Source organism: Protopterus annectens, chromosome 7.part0 (assembly GCF_019279795.1).
Source record: "Protopterus annectens isolate FY-2018-M chromosome 7.part0, PAN1.0, whole genome shotgun sequence".
NCBI classification, from domain to species: domain Eukaryota; kingdom Metazoa; phylum Chordata; order Ceratodontiformes; family Protopteridae; genus Protopterus; species Protopterus annectens.
Window position 1 is genome coordinate 1,482,399,454 of NC_056739.1, and position 6,710 is coordinate 1,482,406,163.

General features: G+C 47.5%; 1 protein-coding gene across 2 annotated transcripts in view; it reads left to right on the plus strand.

The window, feature by feature from the left end:
* The window catches only part of SETD5 (SET domain containing 5), a 2,687,190-nt gene that overhangs the window by 911,397 nt on the left and 1,769,083 nt on the right, over positions 1-6,710 (plus strand). The gene's annotated exons all lie outside the window — the stretch shown is intronic.

Below are 6,710 nucleotides of genomic sequence, written 5' to 3' on the forward strand. Positions count from 1 at the left end.
ACATTTATGTTAAGTGTACACAACTGTACTTTCTAAGGATTGTACATCCAGAAGTCACCTTTATGCCCTATGTTACGCAAGGAGCATGTGTGTGACATAAGGCGTACCTAAAAGCAACCAAAAGGCTTTGGTGTACTTGTCAGACATCGGGCAGCCCTTGGCAGGGGATTTGTACTGTTATTGAGTACTGCAACAGCATTAGGAAGGACATGTACACACTTTTGTTAAGGGTGTACACTACTGCACTTAGCCACTGCTGTAGTTAAATTTTCCCTCGCTCCCCTATTTGTGCGCAATAACTGGGCGGGGCACACCCCTTTTCCCCTATTGCGTCGCCCTGCTGTCTTTGCTCTCTCTCCCTTTTCTACAGAGGGTGCAAGATGGTTCTCACTTTGTCTAAAGGAGATGACCTCTCAGGCAGTCCATCTTTAAATTTAAGGAATGCTGACTGTTGGGGGTGGGCAAGAAAACTTAAAATGGCCAACCATATTCCCATCTATATGCCAGGATGTGGAGACATCTGAAGTGAATGTGATGTAAGATCGACACAAAAGAAGAGTGCTTGCCTCTGAAACTCTAGGGCTGCCAGTCTGCCTGCGGTAGCGATCATGGAAGTTAAGACTGCAGCAGGGACTACGATCAAACATCTACAATTAATGCAAGTTAATAAAGCAGCTTTAGTTTCTGGTGAGTATCTTGCATAGTTGGTGCATTTTTTTTAAGAGGTAGCATTTATGCAAATACCGACATCAGTGTGCCTGTAAATCTTAAGTACCGAACTGGCTTTTTATTTTGTGCTGTTTAAGGGTCCCCGATAATTACAGATTAAGTTCTGGATTCAGCAGGAAACTAATTTGTATAAGGGGACCACCCAGTGCACATCTAGATGATAAGGAATGATGCCAGAGTTTACTCTGTTTTGGTGGGGTGGGTTATATACGGCTGTGAAATAGTGAGACCAGCAAATGCCACTGAAGCCATCAGAATCCTTTTATCTGATATTGTTAATCCTCGTTCATTCCTTACATGTGGGTAACGGTTCTGACCTCGGAACCGAGCCGGCCATCTTACAAGCTCGTGTCAGCTGCAAACTCTCGAGCTAAACTCTTACCCAGAATTCCCCTCTCCCTGTTACTTCAGATTTTGTTTGCAGTGTCGCCATTCAGTCATATCAAGCTGCTTCTCTTGAGCCTAAGTATAGATGTTTGTCTTCAGACTAGTCTAATATAACCTTTTCTGTCAGAAAAGTTTCTAATTTGTTGTCTCTTACCCTATCACATGTAGCGACTATATTTTTTTCTTGAATTTCCTTCTCTTTACTCTGCACTTTTTACCGCGAGGTATTTCTCCCTTACCATCGTTGGTAAACCCTTCCTTTTCTTCATTACCTTCGGGTATTCTTTCGTAGCATTGCTTGTACCTTTTTTTCTATTTCCTCTTCCATCTTGGCAGATAAACAAGGTAGTCCAGGATTTAAAAGTGTTCTGATTGTGGACAGAAATTACCTACATCAGATGCACACTCTGTGTGTCTATTGCTTGGGTGTGTCTCACTTAACTGTTGACCCGCCCTGTGGTATTTGTAAAAATGTTTCCAATAGAACTTTAATTGAAAGGAAAAATAAGTTGTTGCTTGAAGGGACTCCTCAAATCTCCTTTTCAGAGGCTATTTCTGGGTTGGAGGCTTCAACCCCCCCTAGTACCCATAAGAAAATTTTGGATGATTCTACTAAGGCCAAGTCTTTGCCTTCGTCCCCGGCTGGGGACTCCCGCCAAAGAAGACTAAAGTTTCTGCTTCAGAGCTCACTCAGTCGGCCCCGGTGCTTTCGGTGCCTAGACCTTCGGCGCCATCAGCGATTTTGGCTCCGTCTACTGCAGCCTTTACTATATCGGTACCGAGGGACTCATCGGTTCAGACTATTGCGACTATCACATTGGCATCGACTGTTCAGTCTGTGCAGACCTTGACCACATCGGCTCCGATATTTTGCTCTGAACAGATGTCTCATTGGCACCAATTTTGGCTGTTCCAGCTTCGGTACCGGAAACCACTTCGGCACCAATCTTTTTGTCAGTGCAGACTGTGACCTCTGCACCTATTATTTCCTCTGTTCAGACACCCGTAGTCCAGTCTCTCTCGGCACCGTTGTTCTCAGTGCAGACTGATGAGGTGGGCACAGAGCTCGTCTCTTCTGTGGACAGTCCTGTTTCCCCTACAATCTCCGTGAGGTCCACTAGAAGCCTTTCCGAACATGACGTGTTGCGTCTTGTGGATCAAGTGCTTCTGGCCAGAGGTTTCCCGCCCCCCCAGAACCTGTCCTTCTTTAGGAGGTGATCATCCATCACCAAAGACCCCTTCTTATTCTCCTCCTTCATTACCTTTGAAGTCCATTGATATAGCACAGTCTCCCCCCCCCCCCTACGGTTCCCTTTATGGATCTCACTAAGGAACCACAGTTGCCTTCATGGCAGGAGAGTTTTGCTATGACCCAGGATGACAGTTGTGACACGCATAATTTGTTGTTGCACAGCTATCCAGGGACTCCAGGTCAGCAGGCTGAGCCACTTTAGGGGATGGGTGACCCCTGTCCCGGGCACTCACCACTCTTCAGGTGGACCAGCCTTCCAACTGATGGAGAAGGCTCTGGCTTCTGCTGGCGATAATGTGCTGTCCATCTCCCCTCCTCCTCTGGACTGCTGTGTTCACAAGTTGCACCTAGTGGGCACCAGGCCCAAGGGCCTCAGGACATATTCCCCACAGGAAACCCCCTCTCCATTGTCTTCCCTAGCTTCCCCCTCTGAGGAAGTTCACCGCAAGAGGAAGCACTTGGACTCCACCCGGACTGAAGACACAGACTTTGATGAGAGGGAATGATCCCTTCGGTCACCCTCTGTGGTATCCTTTGGTGATGACCTCAAGATCCTTAAACAGAGAGGTGACTGGCAGCCCTCTTATCCGACCTCTGAGGAGTCTATGTTCCTGCAGGCTTTTTGTGCCCGGCTCCCTACCTCCTGGGTTACTCCACCTGCCAATGAAATTGTCTGGCTTATCGTGCAGTGTGCGTGGAAGGCTCCTGATGCCGTCGAGGCTATTCCCCGGAGGCCAGATAAGATTTTGTCCCCTCCTGCTACGGATCCCCATTGGTCTAAAGGTCTCCCTGTGGATGCTGTGGTGGTGCCGGCTGCTACCAAAAAGGATCTGGTGGAAGAAGAAAGCCAGACTGTCCACCTGCCCAGCAGAGAGTCCCGGGCCCTGGACAGGATAGGGAAGTGCACCTTCGCATCAGCGACCTTTGCCATCAGGTTCCTGAATTATATGGTACACTTTACCAGGTTTCAAAGGGATTTAATTTTCGAGCTCTCTCAAACCTTGGCTGGTGCCATGTCTGATGAGGTCGGTGCCAAAGTGGCCTCTCATCTGGCCACCATTGAGTCAATATCTAACTCCTCCATCTGACTGATATCACACGCATTAGAAGGAGCAGCTAGAGTGGCGGGTTCAGCTGTGGTCTTGACAAGCCTGAATACGCTTGTGCAATTTCGCGGAACCCTTTAAGGCTTCCTTTCTTAATGCTCCCATTGAGGCCTCTACATTGTTTGGACCCAAAGTTAAAAGCACACTGGCCAGATGTGAACAGGACGAGAAGACCCTTTCTGCTGTAGGTGTCCATTATTCTTCCCCTCAACATGCTTTCTCCCGAAACCAAAAGAGTGGGAAGATATGGTTCAAGAAGTCTTGGTCCTTTCCGTGACACACCTGCCGAATTCTTCCCTAGAGGCAGAGGGGGAAACTCACAGGGAAGACGCCCCTTTCGGGGCAGAGGGGGTCCACATAACCAGGGTTCCAGGGACTCTTTCCCTGGCCAATCCTTCTAGCGCTCCTGAAGTGCGGCCCAGTTTTTTTCCTCTGGTGGTGGTTGTGGGTCGTTTCTCCTTGTACCCTTCTACCTGGCCAACCATCACCACCGATTGTTGGGTGTAAAGGATTATAACGAGAGGTTATCATATCCCCTTAGATCTTTGTCCTGTCCGTTCAAAAAACGTTCCCCGACATTCCACCCAGTCAAAGGGAAGAAGCAGCACTAGAGGTAGAAAAGCTGCTAAGAGAGTCATCCAAATAGTCCTTCCAGACCAGATAGGATCCAGATTCTACTCGACTGTTTTTGGTGCCAAAGAAAACCGGGGACTGGAAACCAGTTTTGGATCTCAGTGTATTGAACAAGTTTGAGAGTACAAAAATTCTGGATGGTCACAATACAGTCTATCCTCCCTCTTTTGGAAAAAGATGATTGAATGTGCTCAGTAGATCTTCAAGATGCATACTACCACATAAAAGTGGACAGGCCTTCAAGAAGATTTCTGTGCTTCCGTGCGGGAGCCAGTCACTAGCAGTTCAGAGTACTGCCCTTTGGACTCGACAGCCACCAGTGTTCACAAAGTGCTTGGCAGTTGTCACAGCTCACTTGCGACTACAAGGATTCCGGGTGTTTCCATACCTAGACGACTTGCTCATTTCCGCCCCCACCAGACATCTATTGGAAGAAGCGCTGGCATACTCTCTCTTCGCTGCACAAAGCCTAGGCATAACCAAAAACTGGCAAAAATCCAGTCTCACCCCTATCTCAGTCCACAGAATTCATAGGGGTCATCTTGGATACAAAGAATTGCAGAGCATCCATTCCAGAGCACAGAATTCTAAGGATAAAGCAACAACTGATCCCAATCTTTTCAAGGGAGAAATCCACAGCTCACTCTGTCCTACAGCTGTTGGGTTCCATAGCAGCCTCCATCACCATTGTCCCCCTGTCCAGGTTTCATACGAGGCTTCTACATTGGCAACTTCTCACCCAATGGTATCCTTTTCAGCATCCTCTTTCAGCCAAGATTCGAGTAACCCACAGGTGCAAACAGGATTTAAATTGGTGGATGACCCACAACCAGTCATATTGGTCTCGCCCCTTCTCACCCCAGTAACCCAAGGCTACAGTGACCACGGACACCTCCCTGATGGGGCGCTGGGGGCTATGTCAGGGACAGACAGTCCAAGGCACTTGTCCGTGTTGGAGGCCCAACTGCAAGTAAATGTTCTAGAGATTAGGGCGGTGCTTCTGGCGTTGCAAGCATTCCATCCTCTGCTGCCATCTGGAATGATTGCAATTCAGTCAGACACCACGGCGGTGGTCTGGTACATCAACAAACAAGGTGGAGCCAAATCTTACCCCCTTTGTCAAGAGGCCATGAGGATATGGCAGTGGGCGATGGCTACCAACCATTTTCTTCTAGCAGTGCACATTCCTGGGAGTTCCAGCGTGATAGCAGACCAACTCAGCAGGTGCATTCTACAACCTCACGAGTGTTCCCTGAATCCCTTGATAGTGGCGGAGATCTTCCACCGCTGGGGCCGTCCTTGCTGCGACCTCTTTGCATCCCCGACCAACTTAAAATGCAGCAACTACTTGACCTTGATTCTCCCTCTGGGACAGTCACCCAGGGACGCTCTAGTCCATGACTGGCCCTCTGGTCTTCTTTATGCATTCCCACCTTTTCCCCTCTTTCCTTAGTTTCTGAAGAAAGCCTGTCAGTTGAGGAGCAAGGTGATCCTCATAGTACTACATTGGCCTCGTCAGATTTGGTTCCCCTTCCTTTGACCTCACCTGCTAAATCAACCATGGATTCTCCATCCAACCCCGGTGTTTATCTCACATCTGCAGAACCTGATTCATCCCAACTTCGACAGCCTGAAGCTCACAGCTTGGCTCCTCCAATTCCCTTGATTGCCAGGGAGAATGATCTTTCTTTACCAGTACAGGACATTCGTATTGCATCTCATAAGTCTTACACTAGAATTACTTATCTAAACAAGTGGAAAAGATTTACCTGTTGGCTGAAAGAAAAACAAGTAGATCCCTTCTGAGCACCGGTGTTGATAATACTAGAGTATCGGGCCGACCTATTTCAATCCGGTCTGTCGTCCTTTACCATTAGTTCATTTGGCTGCAATATCTAATTTCCATGAGGGTGTCCAAGACTCCTCTCATGTCACACAAGTTATGCAAGACCTTCATAAAGGTGTGAATCATTTGAAGCCCCCTTTTAGAGAACCTATTCAACCATGGGACCTGTCATTAGTTCTACAAGCTCTGACAATGCCAACCTTTCAAACTAGCTTCTTCTTGCGACCTCAGATATTTGGCATGGAAAACCTTGTTTTTGGTCACCATTACTTCTGCCAGACATATCTCTGAGCTTCAAGCTTTATGCATCAAGAGTCCATACTTGATTTTTCATAGAGACAGTGTCTTTGAGAACCAATCCTTCATTTCTGCCAAACGTGATCTTTGAAATGTCCATTAATTAAACCATTGAATTGCCAGTTTTCTTTCCCAATCATTCAAACAGAGGAGAGTATTGCCTACATACTCTAGATATTCACAAGCAAATCCGCTTCTACTTGAACAGGACTAGGTCCTTTCGTACGTCTGACCAGTTATTTATGGCCTATTCTGGAGCTAGATTAGGATCTGCTGTTGCTAAGGTCACATTAGCTAGATGGTTGAAAGATTGTGTGACCTTCATTTATACACAACATAATATCCTGTTGCCTACTACCATGAAGGCTCATTCGACAGGGTTCGTGGCAACTTCTGCTGCCTTCCAGGCCAGAGCTTCTTTACATGACATCTGTGCAGCTGCAAATTGGGCTACGCCTCA